Source organism: Alexandromys fortis, unplaced genomic scaffold, assembly GCF_014885135.2.
Source record: "Alexandromys fortis isolate MF-2015 unplaced genomic scaffold, M_Fortis_MF-2015_v1.1 scaffold_74, whole genome shotgun sequence".
NCBI classification, from domain to species: Eukaryota; Metazoa; Chordata; class Mammalia; order Rodentia; family Cricetidae; genus Alexandromys; species Alexandromys fortis.
Window position 1 is genome coordinate 8,584,948 of NW_026068008.1, and position 7,571 is coordinate 8,592,518.

The following is a 7,571-nucleotide window of genomic DNA, read 5'->3' on the forward strand; positions in this document are numbered from 1 at the left end:
TGAGATAGGCCTGTAGTTCTCTTTCTTGGTTGGGTCTTTGTGTGGTTTTGGTATCAGGGTAACTGTAGCTTCATAAAAGGAATTTGGCAATGACTTTTCTGTTTCTATATTGTGAAATACATTAAGGAGAATAGGTATTAGCTCTTCTTGGAAGTTCTGGTAGAATTCTGCATTGAAACCATCTGGTCCTGGGCTTTTTTTAGAGTGGAGATTTTTGATAACAGCTTCAAGTTCTTCACGACTAACAGGTCTATTTAGATCTTTCACCTGGTCTTGGTTTAGCTTTGGTATATGGTACTTATCTAAAAAGATGTCCATTTCTTTTGTATTTTCCAGTTTTGTGGCATACAGGCCTTTGTAGTAAGATCTAATGATTCTATGAATTTCCTCTGTGTCTGTGGTTATGTCTCTCTTTTCATTTCTGATCTTGTTAATTTGTGTATTCTCTCTCCGCCGTTTGAATAGTTTGGATAGAGGTTTATCAATCTTGTTGATTTTCTCCAAGAACCAGCTTTTTGTTTCATTGATTCTTTAGATTATTTTTCTGTGTTTCTATTTTGTTGATTTCAGCCCTTAGTTTGATTATTTCCAGGTTCTACTCCTCCTAGGTGAGTCTGCTTCTTTTTTTTCTAGAGCTTTCAGGTGGGCAGTTAAGTCTCCTATGTGTGCTTTCTCTGTTTTCTTTAAGTGGGCACTTAGTGCTATGAACTTTCCTCTTAGCACTGCTTTCATAGTGTCCCATAGGTTTGAGTATGTTATCTCTTTATTTTCATTGAATTCAAGAAAGTCTTTGATTTCTGTCTTTATTTTCCTTCACCCAGGTGTGGTTCAGTAGTTGATTGTCCAGTTTCCATGAGTTCATAGGCTTTCTAGGGGTAGCATTGTTGTGGAATTCTAACTTTAAACCATGGTGATCTGATAAGACACAGGTGGTTACTAATATTTTTTTGAAACTGTGTAAGTTTGCTTTGCTACTGAGTATGTGGTCAGTTTTCGAGAAGGTGCCATGAGGTGCAGAGAAGAAGGTATATTCTTTCCTATTAGGGTGGAATGATCTATAGATGTCTATTAAGTCCATTTGATTCATTACCTCACTTAATCCTCTTATTTCTCTGTTAGGATTCTGTCTGATTGTCAGCAGAATGTTGGATCCTGTTTTCGTATCCAACCTCTTAGCCTGTGCCTTTTTATAAGTGCGTTGAGTCCATTGACATTAAGTGATATTAATGACCAGTGGCTGTTAACTCTGGTCATTTCTTGGTAGTAGAGTTTGTTTGTTTCCCTTCTTCGGGTTGTGCTGGTGAAGGGCCTCTAGATGTCTGAGCTATTGTGGGCATTGTTGGACTCCTTGGGTTGTGATTTTTCTTCTATTACTTTCTGTAAGGATTTGTGTCTACATATTGTTTAAATTTGTTTTTATCCTGGAAAATTTTGTTTTCTCCATTTATAGTGAATGAAAGCTTGGCTGGGTATAGTAGTCTGGGCTTGCATCATTGTCTCTTAGTTTCTGGAGTACCTCTATCCAGGACCTTCTGGCTTTCATGGTTTCCATAGAGAAGTCAGGTGTAAGTCTGATAGGTTTACCTTTATAAGTAACTTGGCCTTTTTCCTTTGCAGCTCTTAATATTCTTTCTTTATTCTGTATGTTTTGTGTTTTGATTATTATATGGCGAGGAGATTTTTTTTTTTGTCCAGTCTACTCAGTGTTCTGTATGCTTCTTGAACCTTCACAGGAATATCTTTCTTTAGGTTGGGAAAGTTTTCTTCTATAATTTTATTAAATATATTTTCTGGACCGTTGAGCTGTACTTCTTCTCCTTCTTCTACCCCAATTATTCTTAGGTTTGGTCTTTTTATTGTGTCCCAGATTTCCTGAATGTTTTGTGATGAGAATTTGTTGGTTTTGCTGTTTTCTTTGATCAGTGTGTTTATTTTCTCTATGGTATCTTCAGTGTCTGATATTCTTTCTTCTATCTCTTGTAATCTGTTGGTAGTACTTGTCTCTGTAGTTCCTGTTCGTTTACCCAGATTTACCATCTCCATCCTTCCCTTGGTTTGTGTTTTCTTCATTACTTCCATTTCATTCTTCAAGTCTTGAACCGCTTCCCGTACCTGTTTGATTGCTTTTTCTTGTTTCTCTTGGTTTTCTTGGGTATCTTTGATCGATTTATTCATTTTCTCTACCTTTTTGTTTGTAATCTCTAATTGTTTATGGCAGTTTTTCACCTGCTGTTTAAGGTCCTCTATTATTTTTATATAATTCACTTTTGAGTCGATTTCTTCTAATTCTTCTGGAGTGGGGTGTACAATTCTTCTTATTTTGGGATCCTTGGATTCTGGTGATGTCATGTTGCCTTTCAGGTTGTCGGAGGAAGTCTTGCATTAGTGCCTTCCCATCTCTTCCTTCAATTGGAGCCAGGAGAGGCCTGGTGTCTTGGTCCAGACTTTGCTGTGACTGACTCTCTGGGTGTATCTCCTCAGTGTAGAAGCAGGAACCGTTCCCGTCCAGATGAAACTCCTCAGCACCAAAGCATGGATGCCTGATAGTCCAATGACCCACGGGCAAAAGGGCGAACTTGGGGGGCAGGGCGGGGACTAGTAGAACACAGGAGACCCTGGAGCACAAGCTGAAGGTGCCCGCGCTCCCTTTGGGGGTCCTTGAGGCCTGCCCATTAGGCAGGCACTCACTGCTCTGGGTGGGTAGCCTTAGTGTAGGAGCAGAAAACTGTTCCTTATCAAAGGACCTTGTAGATCATGCAGGCTTGGGGGAGGGGGGTCGTGTGTAAGAAAAACAGCCCTGCAGAAGGAGCTGTGGGAGGGGGGCTTGTGCTCTCTTCTGGGACAATCCGCCCCTGGATAGCAAACACTTACCGGTCCAGATGGAGTTCCTCAGCACCTAAACAGGGACGGCTGGTAGCCCAATGATCCGGGTACAAAAGGAGGAACGTGGCAGGCAGGGTCTAGTAGAGCACAGGAGATCCTGGAGCACAAGCTGAAGGTGCCCGCACTCCCTTTGGGGGGCCTTGAGGCCTGCCTGGTAGGCAGGCACTCACCGCTCTGGGTGGGTAGCTGTAGTGTAGGAGCAGAAAACTGTTCCTGATCAAAGGCCCAAGGCAATTTCTTTAATCATTAACCAAGAAAAGCAACACACAGAGACTGAAGACCCTCCCACATCATTTCCCCTTTTCTGTTTAAACATAAAAGAAGGCTTTAATATAGTAAAATTACATATAACAAAGCAAATATCAAGCAAGAACTACAGTTACAATATTTATATCTGCTTTATCTTTTATCATAACTAAGGAAAACTATAACTATCTATTCTTTAACTCCATCAAAGACTCCAGAAGGATATGATATTACCTACGTAAACAGGAAGTACATTGCAAGCAACTTCCAAAACTCTAGAAATGACAGAGACATCTTACTACCTGGACAGTCAACCAAAGTTCTTCTGTACCATTGGGGCATCCATCTTCGGCTTTCAGGCCCATAGGATCAGGGGACTTTTCAATGAAGCAGGAAATTTCAAAGACAGTTCAGTCACTTTTTCTGTATCCTGCAGAATGTCTCACAAACTCTTCCATGAAGCAGGAACCCTAGAGGATCATCTCACCTTTAGGCAAGTTCAACAGTCATTTCTCTGTGGGTCTGTATGTCCAGTTCAGCATTCCAGGCAAAAGCAGTTTCTTGCCCAAATGGCAAACCAACTCCATAAGGAGCCTCTTCAATGCCCATCACCCTTTTAAAGTAATTTGGTGCTGCCAGGAGCAGATGTATCTTTCTGTCATTAAAAGTCTTAAGTTTTTAAATATTTTAAATGCCATATTCTGAAGGTCTCTGAAAAATTTGAAGAATACCTAACTAACTGAAATATATTTCATGTATCTAGAAAATCTAACATGACTACAAGCTTGACTATTATAGATGATTATATATTAACCTATATTTCTTAATTATACATTACATTTTTTAAATAAACTATACAATCACAATAACCCAATCAAGAGCATAAATATATATACATATAACAAAATTGACCTTAAATTTGTATCAATAAACCAAAATCCATACCAATGCAAATTATTCATATCTATATCATATCTCCCTTTAAATGAAAGTAAGCATTTAAAGACAATATTTGGGAATATGAGAATAATTCTGTCTGTACTGTTTCTGACTGTTTGGGGGCACTATTAGTCAGTTCTTTCGTGATGTATCCTGTGTGCTAGGTTCATCTCAGTCAGCAGTTGGGCAAAGTAATTTTTGAAGGTGTTCATGGCAATATGGTCTATCAAACCATATTGGTTTAGAAACAATCCACAGGTTCTCATCTCCTTTGAAAACAAAAGAAGAATCTCTTTTCCAAAGCAAGATATCCTTAGACCCCAATTTGAAAGTCTTGATACCTTTAGAACATATATGCTGGTTTAGCTTAGTAGCTCATACAATGAATGAAATGTCTCTTTATACTTAGCTTCTTCACAGTCAAAAAACACAAAGATAACACAATAATAAACATAATTCAGACTCTGTCAATTTTCCATTTTTATGTGGCTTTTTTTCTTTACTTCTTTTACTCTGTCTCTGGTGGCTCATGGTCTCTCTCTCTGCTCTTCATTCTCCCAGCATTCAGTTCAGTCCTCCCCGTCTACCTAAGTGCTGCCCTATTAACAGGCCAAGGCAGTTTCATTATTCATTAGTGATAATCACAGCACACAGAGTAGACTCCCACATCATAAAATAGCCCTCACAGACATGTCCAGCAATTCATTTTCATGGTGATTTGAAATCATATCAAGTTAACTAAGATTGACTATCACATCTTTTAAAAGCTTAGTTCTCCTTCTGAAACTTGGAAGCACTTCCAGGGTTAAATAAGGATAATAAGGAAAAAGAGAGCACACATAATTAAAAACCACCTATAACTGTCTTAGTTAGGTTTCTATTGCTGTGAAGAGACACCATGACTGCAGCAACTAAAACACTAAATTGGGGTGGCTTTCTTACAGTTCAGAGGTATAGTTCATGGCAGGAAGCAAGGCAACTTGCAGGCATACATGGTGCTAGAGCTGAGAGTCCTTACAACTTGATCAGACAAAGCAAGTTGTCTCTGAGACACTTGAGCATATATGAGACCTCACAGCCTACCTCCACAGTGACACACTTCCTCCAGCAAGACCACACTCTAAAAAGGCCACACCTCCTAATAGTGCCTCTCCCATTGGGGGGCATTTTCTTTCAAACTACCACAGGAACAAAGCCAGATTTATACTGAGTGTAATCTAAGATAAATTCATTAATCTACTCAGTCTTAGTCTCCCCACCAGCTTCATTCTCCTAACATAGTCTGAGCATCCAGGCTATAAGACCTCAAAGGAATGTAAGGACACTTTTACTCTCTTCAAGAGGTCACCATAACTTAGATTATGGATGTATAAGAAAAATTATTCTTAGTAATATCTGTAAAAACTATAATGAATTACAAAAGTATGCCATTTATGGTAGAAATTCCAGAAACCTGTTAATGTTGTGATCTGATTATGTTCAAACAGAAATCTACAAACTGTGGCAAGAGGGACAGATCTAGACCAGTGTTCACTTTTATACAGTCCACACACTAAAAATAATTTTGCTTTTTTTAGTGGAGAAGAGTGAAAGTGAGAGAGGCATGCTGTATCATGTGAGTGTTCTGTTAAACTCATGTGCCTTTGGATGCTGTTTCATGACACACAACTAAGCTCACTGTACTATTGCCTGCTGTCACTGCCCAGTAAAAAAGACAAGTTCCATCAGGACCACACAGCATGAATAGCCTAAAAAAAATCTTGTTTTTCTCCCTTCAGCGACTTTAAAGCTTTTTAAACCTCTATCCACTACCATAGTAGAGAATGAACAGCTGGGTAATATAATTGGTTGCATTAATCTTCTGTTGACTGAGGATTCTGTCCCACCCAGTCCTGCAGTCATTCAGTCCCAAAGAAATCACACAGAGGTCTACATTAATTATAAGCTGATTTACCTAGTATCTCAGGCTTCTTATTAACTCTTATAACTTATATTAGCCCATAATTCTTGTCTGTGTTAGCCATGTGGCTTAGTATCTTTTTCAGCAAGGCAGTCACATCTTGCTTGCCCTGTGTCTGGGTGACAACTGCAGAATGAAACTTCCCTCCTCCTGGCATTCTCATTGTCCTGCCTTTACTTCCTGCCTGGCTGCCCCATCTATACTTCCTGCCCAGCTACTGGCCAATCAGCGTTTATTTAAAATGCAAGTGACAGGGTACAGACCATTGTCCCACAGCAATCTTCCTGTCTTCAAATGAATATAAACTATGATGAGTTAATTATGACCATCCTTCTATATTCTATATTTCATTGCAACTAAAAGTTTTCTTCTCTACCAATTTATGTATTCATCTTTTTTTGATTATATTAGTATGGGATTGTGGCTTCCTCTCTTATGCAGTGTCGGGCACCAACCTTGACAAAAATACCTCTGGCCAGAGTAGAGGTTATCATACTGGTATCCTGAGGCTGGCCCCATGAAAAGCAGTGGTGGGTCACCTGAGGCCTCAGTAGGTCCCCTAGTGGGTGACCCAAGGCCTAGGCAGGAGACAGACAGATAGATATGCCATGAAGAGAGAGTTTATGTTTAGAGTTTATTTAATGGGTTATGCAGAGGGAAGAGAAGAGGGAGAGACAGAGGAGAGAAAAGCAGCTTCTACAGAAGAAGGGCAGACAGACAAAGAGAGAGGGTGGCAGATCATCTTGACTTGGCAGAAAGGGGAGGTTAAGAGTGGGCAAGACTTGTCTCTTAAAGGGACAGGGTACCCAAGTGACAGACCAGGCTAGCAGATTACATTCCCATCTATTTTCTTATAATAAAAAAGTGGAAGTTAGGCATAGCAGGTTAAAGGAAATGGGATGGCAGATTCTCAAGACTGCTTCCTGCTTATTTTTGTGCATTGAAGTCTTGAGGGGGCCAAAGATACCTGGATGCTGGTTACATCCTGGGCTAGCTGGTCACTTTACTCCTATCCATGATTTGTGGTATGTAACTGTCCCATGTCTCTTGAACCTGGCAAGTTGTTGGCAGAGCAGAGGACAAAGTTAAGTTTAGGAAGAAAACATTTTTAGGATCAGGGAATTGAGAAGGGTGTATCTGACCTTTTTAAGGTGAATCATTCAATTTGGCTCCCTGGAATGCACAAAAATTTTTTGAGTTTGTAAAAATATAAGCTTTAGACACAAAAATTTTATAAACAGCAGAATATTTATGTCAGAATGACTGTGACAGATGTTTTTACACAATGAAAAGTATCTTTAAGACCATGAAAAACAGCATGAGAGAAATTTGAAAACTTGTATTTGTCCTCACACATTTATAACTTGCACATACACATTTTAATAACTTGCATTTGTATATCTTAAGACTATGAAATTTGTTTGGTGAGGCTGTTTTTTTAAACTGACAAAATCTCTCAACTATCAAACTTCATCAGAGATCTTTGAGAAAGATAAAATTTTATGTGAGTTATTGATTTAAAAAATTACAGAGGACTTTCTCT